The sequence below is a fragment of the Schistocerca serialis genome, chromosome 1, assembly GCF_023864345.2.
Source record: "Schistocerca serialis cubense isolate TAMUIC-IGC-003099 chromosome 1, iqSchSeri2.2, whole genome shotgun sequence".
Taxonomy (NCBI): domain Eukaryota; kingdom Metazoa; phylum Arthropoda; class Insecta; order Orthoptera; family Acrididae; genus Schistocerca; species Schistocerca serialis.
In genome coordinates, this window is record NC_064638.1 from 553,259,214 (window position 1) to 553,276,506 (window position 17,293).

Below are 17,293 nucleotides of genomic sequence, written 5' to 3' on the forward strand. Positions count from 1 at the left end.
ACCTTCCAGAACCATACTAGCTCTCTACTTCCACGTCTCGCTGCGGTCCGTCTTCCAAAAGGTGGTTATTCAGGCTTTCTGTATGTGGTCACGTTAATGTGAATGGAGAGTGTAACATGGTGTGGCTCAGTCTCCCGGAGCAAGTCATTCAACTGAACTCCACTTAAGGCGACTTGCGTCTCTCTACCCAGTTATCTAACCTGGAAACGAACTAATGTTTAATGTGGTATTAGAAACACATGTAGTTTCTGGCGAATATCCATATCGTGACTGCTAGGTTTAAAAAGCAGAGATAATATATCCGTGGTACGACCGTGATTCAGTCTCGCTTTCAAGCACGGACAACACCAACTTGCCTGACTAGGATTCTGCTCAAGCTTCGCTGTTGCCTGGTGTTGCGGTAGATCTAACGCTAGATGGCAGTGCCACCGTTTATAGAGCGACAGCGAACTTCAGCACATCACAGCTCATCCAATTTCCACGAAATATGGATAAACTCCGGTGACAAGAGTCGTGGAATAGCGGTATGCACATATACATATGGTGACAGTATGGCGTACACAAGGTATAAAAGAGCAGTGCGTTGACGGAACTGTCATTCGTACTCAGGAGATTCGTATGAAACGGTTTCCGAAACGATTAAGGCCGCACGACGGGAATTAAGACTTTGAACGCGGATTGATAGTTGGAGCTAGACGCATGAGACACTCAATTTCGGAAATCCTTACGGAATTCCGGGGATCCAAAGAGTCAAGAGTGTACCGAGAATACCAAATTTCGGGCATTACCTCTCACCACGGACACGCAGTGACCGACGGCCTTCACTTGACGAGCGAGAGCAGCGGCGTTTGCTTAAAGTTGTCAGTGCTAACAGATAGGCAACACTGCATGAAATAACCGTGGAAAACAGCGTGGGACGTAAGACGAACGTATCCGTTAAAACAGTGCTGCGTAATTTGACGTTGACGGGCTAAGGTAGCAGACGAACGACGCGAGTGGCTTTGCTAACAGTATGACCTCGACTGCAGCGACTCTCCTGGCGTCGTGACTCTATCGATTGGACCCTAGACAATTGAAAATTGTGGCCTGGTGGGTTGAGTCACAATTGCAGTTGGTAAGAGCTGATGGTAGGGTCTGAGTGTGGCGCATACTCCACGAAGCCATGGATCCAAATTGTCAACAAGGCACTGTGCAAGCTGGTGGTGGCTCCATTAATGGTGTGGGGTGCGTTTACATGAAATGGACTGGATCGAACATTGCTGGGACATAATCGAAAGGTCAGTTCGTGCACAAAATTCTGCACCTGCGACACTTTCGCAATTATGCACGGCTATAGAGGCAGCATGGCTCGATTTCTGTAGGGGACTTCTAACGGCTTGTTGCGTCCGTGCCACGTAGAGTTGCTGCACTGCGCCGGGCGAAAGAGGAAAGGAGCTGCGACGCGATGTTACGAGGTACCTCGTGACTTCTGTCACCTCATTGTAGACGATATACATGAACCTATCTCTTGAACCAGTCTATACAAGGAGAGAGAGAGAGAGAGAGAGAGAGAAATTTCCTTTGTGTCGTTTTCGTTTGATGTTTTTATTGTTTTTAATTTCTTCGTATACAGTACAGTTACAGAACTACGGATTACACAAAATTAATGGTTTTTGGATACTATGTCCTATGACTAGGAAATGGTTTTATGCTCTACTTGTACATGAAACAGCAAAATACAACTGGCATTGCGGAATACACTCTGAGACTAAATCAGTTCCAGTTTGACTGTACGATCTTGAGCCTTGTTTATTGTTATTGCAAACGAAATTTTGATTCTCTTAAACAGAATTTGTAACACAGTTGGGATCATTGATACACAAGGTATGAAATAGACCTCTCCATCTGCTGGATCTGTAAGGGTAGCGGTCGCAATGACATTTCTTCGCACAGTTTATCTGCCTACGAGTAGGATTACAAAGGTTCGTACGACTCAGATTGCGTTGTACTGTAAACATAAACCGATAAGCCACAAAAACAGCTTTCCTGATATACAGGTTTATTGTTAAAACGGACTGCGAAGAAAAAACAAAAAGTACATTGCTGTGCATACGATTTTTGTTTCAAATTGTCCATGCGAATGTTGTAGAGTATCGTGTAAAAATTTTGAAGTAAATCGGTTAAGAACTTTCCAAGATTTTTGCTTACAACATTTCTCCTTTATCCAGAATAGTCAGAAACAGTTTGATAAGCTTGTAAATGTGTTGCAGGGTAGTTTGTGCTGAAAAATAATTGTTAAGAAAAGAATTCGATGCGTAGCGCCGTTTGTGAGTTTAGCTCATTGTTTGGTTTCCTAATACCGAACAAGAGAGCGACACAAAAATTGGGCGTGCGACGATAGTAAGCATCGAACGCGAACCAAAGGCAGAGCAATCTCGTGCTCTATCAGTACGCTGTGAGAACAACTGATAATAATTGTATCTGGCAGGCTGCTTGGATTTGCGCCCCCAAGTACCTCATTGGCTAACTTCAATGCTACGCAACTAGGAAACGGCGCAACGTATCGTATTTTTTTTTCTTAGCAAATATTTCGCAGCACAAGCTTCCCTGCAGCACCCTTACAAGCTTTCCACACTGTTTCTGACTAATCTGTATTTTAGTCTAGATTAAACTTTATACATATAAGATGTGAAATACATCACACACTATTTCCTTCGTCTTCATAGAAAAAGAGGAAATTCACAAGATGAATTTCGCAGCTTATTGTTCTGCAGGTGATGATGTTACTGGTCTGACTAGGAACGGCAGTAGAATCGTCGTGTAATGAACTTCATAACGCGCTTCTCTAAATTTTCTGAGTAACGTTTCTCGAAAAGAACGTCATTTTGCCCTCCAGAGATTCCGATTTGAGTTCACACAGCATATCCATAATATTCGCGTGTTGATCTAACGTACCGGTAACACATCTAGGAGCCCTCCCCCCCCCCCCCCCCCCCTCTCTGCATTGCTTCAATGTTTTTCTTTAATCCGACTTGTAGAGATCATAAACACTCGAGCGACAGTCAAGAGAGAATCACACTAGTTTTCTATATGCGGTCTCCTATACAGATGAATCACACTTTCCTAAAATTCTCCCCTAAACCGAAGTCGACCATTCGCCTTCCCTCCTACCGTCATTAAGTGCTCCTTCCAATTCAAATCGATTTGCATCGTTACGCCTAGCTATCTAATAGGCGCGATTGTATCAAGCAGCGCACTAACAGTCCTGCATTCGAACTTTTTTTCCTACTCCTCTGCATTAACTTAGACTAAGTTTTTTTTAGATTCATAGCAAGCTGTGATTCATCACTCCAACTAGAAATTCTGCCCAAATGATCCTATATCCTCCTAAACTCACTCGACGACGACACCTTCCCGTACACTACAGCGTTATCAGCAAATAGTCGCAGGCTGGTGCTCAACCTGTCCTCTAGATCATTTACGTATATAGGGAATAAATGCAGACCTATAACACTGACCTGGCGCACTCATGACGATACCCATGTCTCTGATGAACATTCGCCTTCGAATAAAACTACTAGGTTCTGTCAGCCCTACTTAAGAAGTCTTCGATCCGCTAACATATCTGGGAACCAATTCCATATGCTCCTACATTCCTTAAATTTGCAGTGGGACACCAAGCCAATGCTTTCCGGAAATAGAGGTGTACGGAATCTGCCTGATGCACTTCATCCATGGTTGGCAGGTTATTGTGTGAGAAAAGAGCAAGCTGAGTTTCGCGCGAGCGGTGCCTTCTCGCGCGAGCGGTGCCTTCTCGCGCGAGCGGTGCCTTCCATACTCACAAGGGGAGGCCGCCAATTGTGAAATTCAGATTCGATTCATACTGCGCATAATAAAAGCTCATGGCCAAAGGTATAATGTGGCAAAGCACCAAGATGCACTTCTCAGCCGTTGTCGAGAAAATCGACAGTTAAAAGAAACCGTTGCGGTGAAATACTCTCTACGATTACTAATTTTGTACACCGTCGTGGTGCAGCGGTAAGCGGTCGGATTCGTAATCCGAAGGTCGCCGGATCGATTCTCGTGCCATGCTACTTTTTTTTAGTATTTGTTTTTTGTAATTCAAATATATATATATATATATATATATATATATATATATATATATATATATATATATATATATATATATATATATATAATTCCCGGCAATCAGTTGCAACAATTATGCATATAATAAGTTGTTGAAAGTCGTTTGTAGTGGAAAAACTGGCGACTTCGAACATCATTATGTTTTCCGCAAGCAGAGTTGTATTTCACAAATGTTATTAATTATCTTCATAATGTTAACCACGTATAGTTAACGGAAGACGTAGAAACGATATTCCGAAACGAATACGTATAGCGTAAGTCAAACGTTCGAATTAGAAGAGAGACCCCACGAACACAAACTTGCTGTGGCAGGTATGAACTATAAACTCCGTTACTCGCTCGTTACACTTGAAGGACAGATGTTGAATGGGCCAAACGAGCCGCCGCATAACAGCGTAGTTGCCAGCTAACTTCGAAAGAAGGTAGATGCGGTCCCTAGCGTAACTTCAACATCGTCGAAAATCAGTGCGGACGGGAGAGCTTTGGTACACCAAGTTAAACAAACGGAAAAATGGAGGCGGTACAATTGGAGAGCGATCCGCCTTCACCAACATCCATAAGCAATTCATTAATAGTTTATATATATATATATATATATTTGAATTACAAAAAACTAATAATAAAAAAAATTGCATGGCGCGAGATTCGAACCGGCTACCTTCGAATTACGAACCTGAGCGCTTACCTCTGCGCCACGACGCTGTAGAAAGTTATTAATCGTAGAGAGTATTTCACCGCAACGGTTTCTTTTAACTGTCGATTTTCTCGACAACGGCTGAGAAGTGCATCTTGGTGCTTTGCCACATTATACCTCTGGCCATGAGCTTTTATTAGGCGCAGTATGAATCGAATCTGAATTTCACAATTGGCGGCCTCCCCTTGTCAGTGCTGGTTCGTGAACAAAAGCTTTCCCGTCTCACGGATATTTGCTATATTCGAACTGAGTATATGTCCTAGAATTCTGCAGCAAACTGTGTTAAGGGTATTTGTAGTTTTACGGGTCCATTCATTTATCTTTGTTATATACAGGAATCACCTACTCGTTTCTCCAGTCGTTCGGGACTTCGCGCTGTGGCACAGATTAACGATAAATGCAATCTAAGTAAAGGACCAGTGTCGTAGACTACTCCTTGTGAAACTGACTTGAGATTCCATCCACGCCTGGCGACTCATTTTTTTTACAACTCCTTCCATTGGTACTCTACACCAGGGATGCCTCCGTACGGGAGTCTGCGCGAATGTCAAACGACGGTATGTTTGCACGATCCTGCCCCCCTGAATGATTTCGTAAATGTGAAATTTAAAACTTTTGTCTTTGCTTTTACAGTCTTCCATTGCCACACCAGACTGTCCAATGAGTGACTGGGTACAACGCTTCGAACAGCTTAGCGATTCTACATCTAAGTATGTGTGGGACAATCGTGCGAAGTACGGGCAAAATCGGTGAGTCACTGAGTGGTTGTCCCTCTGCGAGTGCGACTGTATCCGCTCCGCTTTGAGAACGGGCGAAGCGCGACTGAGCCGCAGGCGGGAGGGACACGTGAGGACGCAAACCGCGTCGGCCCGCCCCTGCTCGCACGGCTGAGCTGAGCTGGGCCCGTCGGAAGCGCCGGGCCTCCGGCCTGACACGCTGCCCCCTCCAGGGTGCAAGGCTCCCCCACCACCCGTGACGTCACGCGACTCCGCTAGGGGTCACCAGCTGGCGCGCGATCCGAGTTCAGTCGCGTCTCGGCCTCCGCAGGCGTGGTTGCTGTGTTGTGTTTACTCGGCCCAGTCCCAGCGCTTCCGCGACGCCGCGTCTTCTCCGAGAGTGAAATGCTGTCTGGCTGCTGAAGGCGCCCACCAGCATCACCTGCAAGGCTCGTGCCCAGCTGCACTTTAACTGTTTCTCTTTCCTGCATTCAGTGAACGCATAAAACAACGGTAAGGGTTAATACTCCCGTTGCTTTTCATCATATCCACTGTTTGTAAACAAGCGACAATTCGCTGTTTGTCTACAACAGCTAATGTGAATGTAAGTGTTCGTTCCGTTGTGGAAAATTCAAGTTCGTCGACAATTATTGTTTATGCCATCAATTTTTTAGTTATAATTTAAGACCTCCGTGACATTGTTTCTCCGTGATTACATCTATTTTACTGCGAGACTAAACACGAAACTATATTGGATTGTATCCCGAAGTCTGTCTTCCTCAATAAAACGAAGACATTTATGTTCGAGATGCAATGGACATTACAAAAGCTGCTCGAGCCAACACTGATTTGGGCTTTGTGTTGAGAGACCTTAAGTACGAAATAGATTTTGATTCAGTACGCGTCATTCGCATACTTGTGCGGGATCGTCATGGATTACGTTTGTTATGCTTAAATTTGCCTTTTCAGATCCAAGTCTATTATTCAACATAAATGTTATGGTTTCGCTGCGGTTATAAACTACAAATATTGCTAATGTTTATACTGTTATAATTGCTGGTTGGTCTTCTAATTCAAATTATTCTTTACTAGGTTCTCTTCGTTCTGTTGCTCAAACAATTTCATATGAAGTTTTTTCTGCTGTTGTAATGACCAGTTCTGTGTTTGTGCTGAGCAGTATATAAATTACTGAGTACTGCACGACCGTCAATAACATAAATATTGCGTTTCCGTGCGGTAACTTCTCTGTTCGGGGCAAGCACTTTTGCAGCGATTTCTTCTCAGTACTCTGTTAATAGTAAAAAAAAAAAAAACGCTTAAATGAAGACAAGTCTAGGTCGATCAGGTGTTTCCACGAGCGGTCGTTTCGAGTATATGATTCGAACAACAAAAGCACTGAATATTCCAGATACAACACTGAAGACGTCCCGAGTGACTAGTGAGAATTTTTTGCTTTTTTGAAGTGTGTAACAGAAATGCTGTAAAATGTGAAATTCAGAGTCTTACATAAATGCAGCAAATATCCCGTGAGAAACATGATCAGAGGATTCAAAAAAATTGTTCTTTCGGACAGCATCTACAAATTTTCTCCATTCCCGCCCCTACCTATCCTCTAATAGAGCCAGCGAAGTTGAAATTAATTTAATAATAGATTGCTGCAGTCATTCTGGGCACTCTCCAGCCATCAATGGTTCCGGAAAAGATCTTCCTATATGGTTCAATAAATGGTATCCCCTACCACACACTTGACGGTAATTTGCGGGGTATAGACGTGTTACAAGGGTTCACACCAATGATTAAGACTTCCAGTATTTGTCTTCCCCAGGATAAAACCGACTGTTTTTCGACACCTTCAAACCACCGGTATCGTTGAAATCATCAGTTTATATTACATTTCACAGGATGCTATAGATAGTTACGTTACCGTATATGGACACTGGTGAGTGTATGCCCTAATGTTAGTCGCCGTCGCACGCAGTAGCAAGTGTGTACGTGTCACCATTAGTCTATATAACCCCTGAATTAAATAATGTGATAGTACCCTAGATGCTACGTGTTACGTCCACTGTGATTGTGTTGGCACTGTTACTGATGGTGATGAATTGCCACTGCGACCCGAGGTTAGCATGAGAGATCCAGAGACTGAGGCTGTGTCGCTCCGTTTCAGACGTTTCCGCTGTTGCACGTGATTCCGAGAATGCTGGCCTCTGCTTGCACGTGTTCTCTCTCCAGCAATTTATTGCTCGTTTAACCGTTTGACTACTCGCTAATTGCCACGTACATCTGACGCAAGGCTTAATTTTAGTGTTGTGCCAGTCGTCACTTTGAGTCTGACCGAAAGGAGCAGTTAGCAACTGTATCCGATCATTTATTTTCAAGCATTTCCCAGTGAGCAGTGGAATATTCCTGTGGCAAAGCCGACGCAGATACCTACTGCATCCTCAACTACTTCAACATTCAGGGATGCCGAGAAACGTGGGATAGTACTTAACTTTTGGTTCTTTATAGGGACCAGGTCATCCGAATTGTTTTCCATAGTTTCTCTTGTTTGTGTGTGTTTCAATTATATCGCCGTGCCGTTAATTATTGGAAAGAGAGAGAGAGAGAAAAACTGCGTTAACAGTATATCAACTCGTGAAGGAACACTTTTTTGCCCCTTCCGTGTAGGTGGGGTACTAGACATGAGAAGATCATTCCAAATGCGATACTCATTTAAATGTGAGTCCAAAGCACATTCAACTGTGTGATGCTGGGAAAACATTTTTCCCATTTCATGAACTTCAAGGCAGTAAAAAAAAAAATGAAACTGTTGCTGAAGTCGTAAAGTGCTAAAATCGCCGATGTGTATGCCAATATTCTGTAAGGGCATCCCTTTAATCTCTCTATAATGTTGGGGCATTTTAGACAAAATAATCTTCTGAAAACTGTAATTATCCTCTTTTATGACAGAATAAATAACAGACGTTACCTGTAAATCAGCATCTTTGTGATTTCTTTTATCTTGAGTTCAAATTATATAAAAATGTGACAGCACGGAATTACGAAAAACTCATCAAGGTGCCTCGTAACTGCACTCGAATAAATGACGCAATATTTGTGCCTTGTTCATCTCAGTGCACGCTTCGGCTGCTCCTGATGACATTTGCATCCACGTTTCGATGGACTGGTGACTGCACGGCAGATTAGAGTCGGAGATCTCATTTGCAAATAAATCGGGGCAAAACTGCTGGCAGTCAGATTTCAGCGTCTCTTCCATGCGCTATGCAAAAGACGTGCTGGAGCCACAGCAGTTGGCGCACGCTCTGATAAAACTATTAGATTTTCCGGTTTCTCGTCGAGTGGTGATTGTTCTTTGCGATACCACACGACGACGACGAACAATGAACTTTCTTTTCTGCTCAATGTTACTGAAAAGTGGCAGCTGGCGAAGTAATCCAAGAAATAGATTTTCCATGCATAAACCGAGTCACTGTTAATATTTATGATGCTGGCTTCAAGCGAATCGGAGATACGATGAATATTTCCGTTCTTCACTGTCTTGTGAACAAGAGTTTTTAAAACTCGTCTGCTCTTTATTCCATTTTTCCACTGTATTCTTCTGTCTGTTGAACCCTGCTGGAGCTCATTGCCATTTTCTGATAATCATTTATTCCGAGTTTGTCCATAGTTTAACCCCACTTTGTTCTTTGCTGTCTACGGTAGAGCAGTGCACACCTCACTGAACCAGGTTGCTTAGTGATGTGGTTAGTCATTGCAAGCGTATTCGTCAACAGCAACACCCAGATATCAGTACCTTTCCCTTGGTTTACTTAAATCACTTCATGATGGTCCTGATGTACTCTGATAGCGTCTAATATAACGTAAGGTGTTCGTTTAGCGTCTGACAGCTGCAGCACGTGAAGCTGTATACCACAGAGATCCCCATCAATTTGATATCGTTAAGATCGCCAACAGAAATACACTAGTGTCAAACGTGGGCCTTAATTCGAGGAATTAATTTCTGAGTCTGTACGTCTGGAGCACAGCATTATCTGCTGGAGAAACATGGACTGCGGGGCAACCGGAACAGAAGGGAGTAAAAAAATGGTTCAAATGGCTCTGAGCACTATGGGACTCAACTTCTGAGGTCATCAGTCCCCTAGAACTTAGAACCACTTAAACCTAACTAACCTAAGGACATCACACACAGCCTTGCCCGAGGCAGGATTCGGACCTGAGACCGTAGCAGTCGCGCGGTTCCAGACTGTTACGCCTAGAACCACTCGGCCACCGCGGCCAGCAGAAGGGAGTAAAGATGTGGTGCTGCAGAGGAATGTCGAAAATTAGGTGGACCGATAAGGTAAAGAATGAGGAGTTTCTCCACAGAATCGTCGAGAAAAGCAATATATGGAAAACTCTGAGCAGAAGAAGGGACAAGATAACAGGACATGTGATGAGAGATCAGGGGTAATTTCCATCGTACTAGAGGGAGCTCGAGAGGGTAAAAACGGTAGAGGAAGATAGACTGGAATACGTCCAGCAGGTATTTGAGGACGTAGGTTGTAATTGCTACTGAGAGATGAAAAGGTTGACGCAGGAGAGGGATTCATGACAGGCTGCATCAAACCAGCCAGACGACCGATGACTCAAAAAGGAAATATAGAAGTTCGATACACGTCACTTGATACAGATGTACACAATACAGGGTGCCCAGAAACAGTGTGGAAAGGTTATGCTGACAGGTAATTGCTGGAAAAAAAAATCTATGTTGCCCCGTTTCCGAGTTAATGAGCATTGAACTCAACCAATCAGGCCTTTGCGCGCGTAAATTCAAGCAGCCGGCCAGATACTATTACTGTCAGTTGTTCTCATAGCGTAGATGATAGCGCGCGAGACTGCTCAGCCGTTGGCTCGGGTTCGATCCCTACTACCGTCCCACGTCCAGTTTTTGTATCGCTCTCATGTTCGGTTTTAAGAAACCAAACGGAACACGGTTGGCGATACCGTCTCCGGCGGGCCGCTTCAATTTTATCGCGCTAACACCTGATTCCCTAGAAAATACATAACTTTATCCTTAGCTTCTGAATGCTAAAATTTCTGAGGTTTTACCGACGAGATTCGCGGGCGGGTATGTTGCCACACACACACAGCCAGGTTGGCGTCTATGACTTTATACATAATGAAATGATCGCATGGCAATGCTGGCCGGAAGGCCCCAACCGGGGAAGTTCGACGGGCGGGTGCGAGTCTTACTACAGTCGACGCCACAAGGCCGACTCGCGTGCCGGTGATGAGGATGAAATGATGAGGACAACACAACACTCAGTCCACGAGCGAAGAAAATCTCCAACCCGGCCGGGGATCGAACCCGGGCCCGCGGCTTAGGAGGCAAGCACGTTACCATTGTTTCTTTTTTTTGTAATCTCATTTTGTTCATTGCATTTGTTCGGGTCGGACGTCTCATTACAGCCGTTATGTTCTTTGTTGATCCATTCACTCAGTGTTTTTTTATTACAGAGGGTAGCTAACCCTCTGACCGAACACGGTGAGCTACCGTGGCGGCCTCTGCTAAGCGGGCGGACACTGTATACATTGTACTTTGACATCTGGCGTTAGTTTCTTCGTCAGGTAGGCATGCTCCCAGTGATGATGGTCGTATCTGTGGACTCGACTTGAATTGGCATGCCTTTCAGATGTTTTGGTGTCGCGTCACTGTTTAACAATACTTTGGATCTATCACTCACTTTGATATTTTTCTCACTGCCAGAAACGGCGGGCGCATGGCAAAAATTGATGCGTGTCAAGGACGTAGTGGACTCTGGGAATCTAACTCGAGCATAAGTAGCTCACGGCGCCAACAAATCTTACGTAAGAGTCTTATTTGAAGTAGCTGATGAGAAATAGGTCGGTCTTTGCAAAACTGAGACCACAAATGTATCTGAAAATGCTTCCTCACTGCCTCACAAGAAGCGGCTGATTTTAACTGAATCTAAAACACTCCTTGAATTACTGCAGGTTTCTCTGCGTATCATGCTAGGACAGTACCTGCTAGTGGGCGCATTCTGTTGATTTAGCGAAAGTTTGCGCAAAATTTTTATTCCTAATGTTTATATCGGTGGCCAGTCGATCATCCAGCCACGCATCACTGTTGTGACTTGGCAAGACAGCCAAGTCACTATGAGAGGAAGCCGAAAGGCACGCGCTTAAGCTCACGCAGGCTGGCGCGAGGTCTGGAACAGTTAAGGGAATTAATAGTAGCAAATAAAGTACGTAGTTGATGTAATACTTAACTTTAATCCATAATTGGTGGACATCGGTCTGACGGTACAGGCATCACAAGTTAAATATCTATTGATAATGGCGCCTTGCTAGGTCGTAGCAAATGACGTAGCTGAAGGCTATGCTAACTATCGTCTCGGCAAATGAGAGCGTATTTGTCAGTGAACCATTGGTATTAACGTCGGCTGTACAACTGGGGCGAGTGCTAGGAAGTCTCTCTAGACCAGCCGTGTGGTAGCGCTCGGTCTGCAATCACTGACAGTGGCGACACGCGGGTCCGACGTATACTAACGGACCGCGGCCGATTTAAAGGCTACAACCTAGCAAGTGTGGTGTCTGGCGGTGACACCACAATCACTATCGAAAAAAGAAAAAATCTGTTACCCTAGATCCGTATTAGACGCCCCAATATCTCAATCTGAGGCGGTGAAAATTTAGTCGCTGTATAGCAGCAATTCACTTCTAACATTGTTAGAATCTTTTTTCTATGCTTCAAGAAAGTAACTTTCCTTTTAGTTACTATCGTGGTGACGCTCATTCTTCTGCCCCTTCCACGCCACACTGTACGGATGTTACAGTACAGGAGGTAAGTCTATATAACACTCTACATAGGCATATATTAAGAACAGCACAAGTTTAAAATTTCCTGGCAGATTAAAACTGTGTTGCACCGAAATTCGAACGTGGCACCTATGCGTATCGCGAGCCAGTTCACTACCGAGTGACCGACCAAGCATCGCTCGAGACCCGCATCCACAGTGTTACTTCCGCAGCTCTCTCTTCTCCTACCTTCCAAACTTCACTGATTTCTCCTGCATACCTTACGAGATTAGCACTCCTGGAAGAAATGACAAGCGGAGGAAATGCGTACCTCACCTAGGCGATTTTCATATTGTAAACTTTTTTTTTCATCAAGCTTTGCTGTAATGGCATTGAAATTACCTTATTCTCTTTCATAGGTATATACTGAGATGTTTTCCACAGCTGTATTAATTACAAAATATAACTAATTCTACTTTTTGACTTGTTCGACATCGCTGAGATGCACTTCGATTATGACCTGTAGAATCAACATTGCATTTCAGTTTATCAGTTTGTTACGTTAGGTCTAACCTGCATTTCGTTTGTCTGCCACATTCCGCATTCACGAGATCCTCGTCGCTATGAATGTATGGTATGAACTAAGTACCTGATCTAATTTATAGAATATTTTTCCTCATTATTATTGTTGTTGTTAAATATTGGTTCACATTTAAATGGTACTGATATAACGATAACGGTTTAAACAGTAAGTTACCAATATGTTAAGACTATTCTCCAACAAACTATTCTGCAGACGTTCAACAGAATTGTCTTTTGCATTCGCTAAGAGAGTGAAGAAAGCAGTTTTTGGTCCCGTAAGCTCTCCACAGTCCGCTTTCGGATAACGTCGATGTCTGATATTGCCACAATGACTATGTACGCAGATTTAGGTATCAACACTGTATGAATCTCATCTTCCAAATCCCTATATTTGGCATCTTCCCGTTGCAGACGATTAGAAAGTTATGAGCGTTGGGCGCAGAGTTGTCTGAGCGTCTTTAATTGTTGTGATGGCAGATCGGTTGAATCGGATTGTTTTGTCGATTCTTATTCAGCGATTGCATAAATTTTACATCCAGATGTAATGTGTGATATCGTCTCCTTTTGATCCCCATATTTTCTACAGATATCATACACCTCTTGCTCATTCAGGATATACTTCAGGTAGCTCTCTATTCAGTGACCCGATATTGTATCGCTGTGACAAATGCCTCAGTTTCTGCGTGCATCAACCAGTTATCCCATTCCTGCACATCGAAACGATCCGGCTGAGGTTATCGCACGTTTCCTATGCAGCTTTTTTTAAATCAAACCTTTAATTCTTGGGTCTATTGCTACTAGTATAGACATTGTGTTCTGGAAATTTTTGCCAGATTGAGTGCTTTGTAATTAGTGTCTGCAGTTCCGATTGCTTTATGAAGTGACTATTGCTGTTGTTGAAATACATCTGTGCAGCTGCTCAGTAACTCTTAGCCCCCTGCTCCCCTTTTCTTACCTGGAATAGTTAAATTTTCAACAGCTATTTAGTCTTACGGGTATCATACTTTCTGGAAATTCCCCGTTTTTCCAATGAACTTCTTCCCTGCCGGTTTTTGCCGTGTTAATGAGACCAAATGCCTAAGTCAGCAAGGGAAACAACATGTGTATTAGTGGTGCTGAAGCTGCTTCTTCTGTTTGGCTTCAATTGTAGAAATGAGGAAATTCTATTGATATGATTTAAGTGATCGTGATTTTTTGTTTCACGATTTTATACTTCAGTCACTTCTTTTGTTTTAGCCAATAATCTACCACTTCCTCTTACCTGGAAGGCTGCTGTGCCTTATATCAACGCACTTCCACCACAACTGCCCACCGCAGTATATATTATCACTTCAGGTTATCTAATCCCATATTCTGTTGACTACGAAGGACCTCATACCTCACCCGTTCTTGTTATACCTCTACATCCGGAATTTTATTTGGGGCATACAACATCTAATTTTAATTACACGGTGAATCGCCAACTTCTCTCTAACATCTGCTCTCAAGAACCCCGCATGTGCGACACTTGTGGACGGTCTTAGGTTGAGGGCGAAGTTAGTTTTAGCGCTGCGATCAGATTTTGGCACGTAATTAGTTCCCCACTGGCGCGTGGGTCCTGGACCAGGTCGATGAACATTAATAATTTCATGCTTGGGTGGCAAACTCGATTACAGCAACAGCGTGCCAAACTTCGCGTGAAATTGTCTCGAGCTTCGAAGGAAAACAATTTTTCGCCTCTCTACAGCATACAACAAAAGAGCTGTTGTTGCGTGGAGCCGATCCGCGCTATTCAGAGCCTCTGGTATTAATTGATGTACTTGAAATATCCCAAATGTGTAATAAGGCTCCACGTTGAACATATTTGTTTCCTTTTGTTAACAGGACCCGTTTTCGACGTTCAACCGATATACGATGGCTTTACGTCAGTAAGGAGTCACTGACCAGCTCTACACTGTCGGCGAACGTAAGTACAGTAATTCTTATCTCACGTGTAAATCATGTACGGTTACTAAAAGACTGTTCGATGTTAATTTCCAAGATACGAGGTAGAAGAGAATGAGAAGTACTGTCATACAAAAGTAGTTTACTGCATGCAGTTCACCAACAATAAACTGTTACGTACATGTGTTTGTGATTACACTTGCAGAGTAGAATAACGTGACCAGTACAATATTCCACGGTCTGCGATCTCGGTTAAGCATCTTCTGGCTGGTTAAGTAGCATTCAGTAAGCGATAGAGGCTAGCCGTGGAACCGGAGAATACACAGATCGAGATAGCATCCTACCGCCACATAGAGGGCCATCGACGTGGTGCATTTTTTTTATAATTTTTCACGGCATATAAACATCGACCTTTGGGTGGAGGATGTAGCTGGGTTTAAGTGTTAGCAGTTTTGTACGTATTACGTCGGTAGTCTGCCATGTTTTGAAAATGGGTATCACATCCGTAATTGTGAATCCCGAAAAGAAATTTTACATAATTATAGTGTTTTCGGGCCTTCATCACAGTTGTTTCCACTCCTCTACACAACGTCCAGTCACCGTCAAAGGCTGTGAGCTATGCCGCTACCACCATAGTGGACTGTGAAGTACTGTTGGTGCTGCGCTTCTATTACAGCAGAGTTCGACTCCCGGCGCCCTCTACGCCCTTCGATGCTCTTTTCTCTTTTTTCTTTTTTTCAGAGCCAGTTTTTTACCATTTTCCAGCTCTGATTGATGACGCAGCAGGCGAGTTGTCAATAAATTGTGTCGGATCCTACGCCTTGCTCCAGTTAAAACCTCCGTTGTAATTAATTAGATTTTCCGACGTCTTCATTTCTATAAACTCATTAATTATACTGTCCCAGATGGTTGTTAACACTGCGATACTGGTCTCGCCTATTTCAGTTCGTGATTTTACTGGAGGCAGCGTTCGCCGACAGCTGATTCGCTTGGTTGTTTTAGCTTCATGTGTCCGTGATACTCCTTGCACATCTGCTAACAATATGCTCCGCGTAAGACTTACCATGAATAACGCATGGAAGGCAGTACACATCAGGCTTTCGGAAATCTCGATCGTTTTTAACATTGCAAAATAGACTTTTCATCTGTTTTCACGGTAGTGAAATACATTAGATGCAATGTTTCCGTAGCACTCTATTGATCTCTCCGAAGAATGGGCCAGTTTAGGCTCTGAGAACTATGGGACTTAACTGCTGAGGTCATCAGTCCCCTAGAACTTAGAACTACTTAAACCTAACTAACCTAAGGACAACACACACATCCATGCCAGAGGCAGGATTCGAACCTGCGACCGTAGCGGTCGCGCAGCTCCAGACTGTAACGCCTAGAACCGCTCGACCACTCCGACCGGCGGGCCAATTTAGGGCTTTATTTCTCCGTTCCTTCCTCTATCTCAGGAATCGTTGGTTTTGTCTTCATCACCCGCTCAGTTTTACATAGCAGCCTACAGTAATACAATTTGCGACAAATGTTGCAGTGTTTGTCACCAGATAGGTAATTACTGTCGAAGTAACGGGTAATGGCGCTGTTACATGTAACAAAGATGTTCTTCTTACCTTAACCTCTATAAATTATACGTAAAACCACAAACTTTCGATCATCATAGATATAGCTCTGATGGAGATACCTGGTTGTTGATTTTTGATTCACATGTGATGGGACTTAGGTGTGTAGAAACTTTTATTGAAGGTTGCAGTCGCGAAAAACTGAGAAACGAAACATTGCTTTCATAACTTCTAGTGAGAACTTCATACTGCCTTTTGTACAGCACATATTGAAGACAAAGTATCTTTGAATTTTTAAGACTCGGCTTCAAAACATTTATTTTCTTTAGTGCATCAAGCGAAGTGACAGAAAATGAAAGGGAAACACAAATTTGGGAATTTTGTATAGTTTCTTCACTCTCGCCAGTGTATTTTCACTAAATTGTATACATATGTGGTTGACAATTAAGCTGTGCTGGACGCTGCTGTTGTGTGCACTACTTTCTCTTAAAGCAATGTCCGCCTCCGTAGCGTAGCGGTAGCGTTATCGCCGGATTCGATTCCCGGCAGGGGACTGGATGTCGTGTGTCCATCATCATTTTCATCATCATTGACGCGCAAGTCGCCGATGTGGCGTCAACTAAAAGAACTTGCAATACGGCGGCCGAACTTCCCTGAATGGGGCCTCCCGGCCAACAATGCCATACGATCATTTCATTTCTTAAAGCAATGACTTGCGCGTAGTCTGCGCTATGCTCTGACATAATTCCAGTCGCAATTGCATCAAAGAACTTTTTCTTTCCGGATAGCTTGACTTTCGTCATTAAATTATGTCCTTACATTCAGAATATGTCAATGTAAACCTGTTTCATTTCGTGAACGGTTCAAGGAGTCGCATCGAGGTT

General features: G+C 43.5%; 1 protein-coding gene across 1 annotated transcript in view; it reads left to right on the plus strand.

Annotated features, from left to right (window-relative positions):
• LOC126475337 (uncharacterized) overlaps window positions 1–17,293 on the plus strand; it is an 802,694-nt gene that overhangs the window by 378,229 nt on the left and 407,172 nt on the right. Inside the window, exon 2 of the mRNA XM_050103141.1 lies at window positions 14,785–14,866. The gene's annotated coding sequence lies outside the window, so the exon portion shown is untranslated. The remainder of the gene's footprint in view (window positions 1–14,784; window positions 14,867–17,293) is intronic.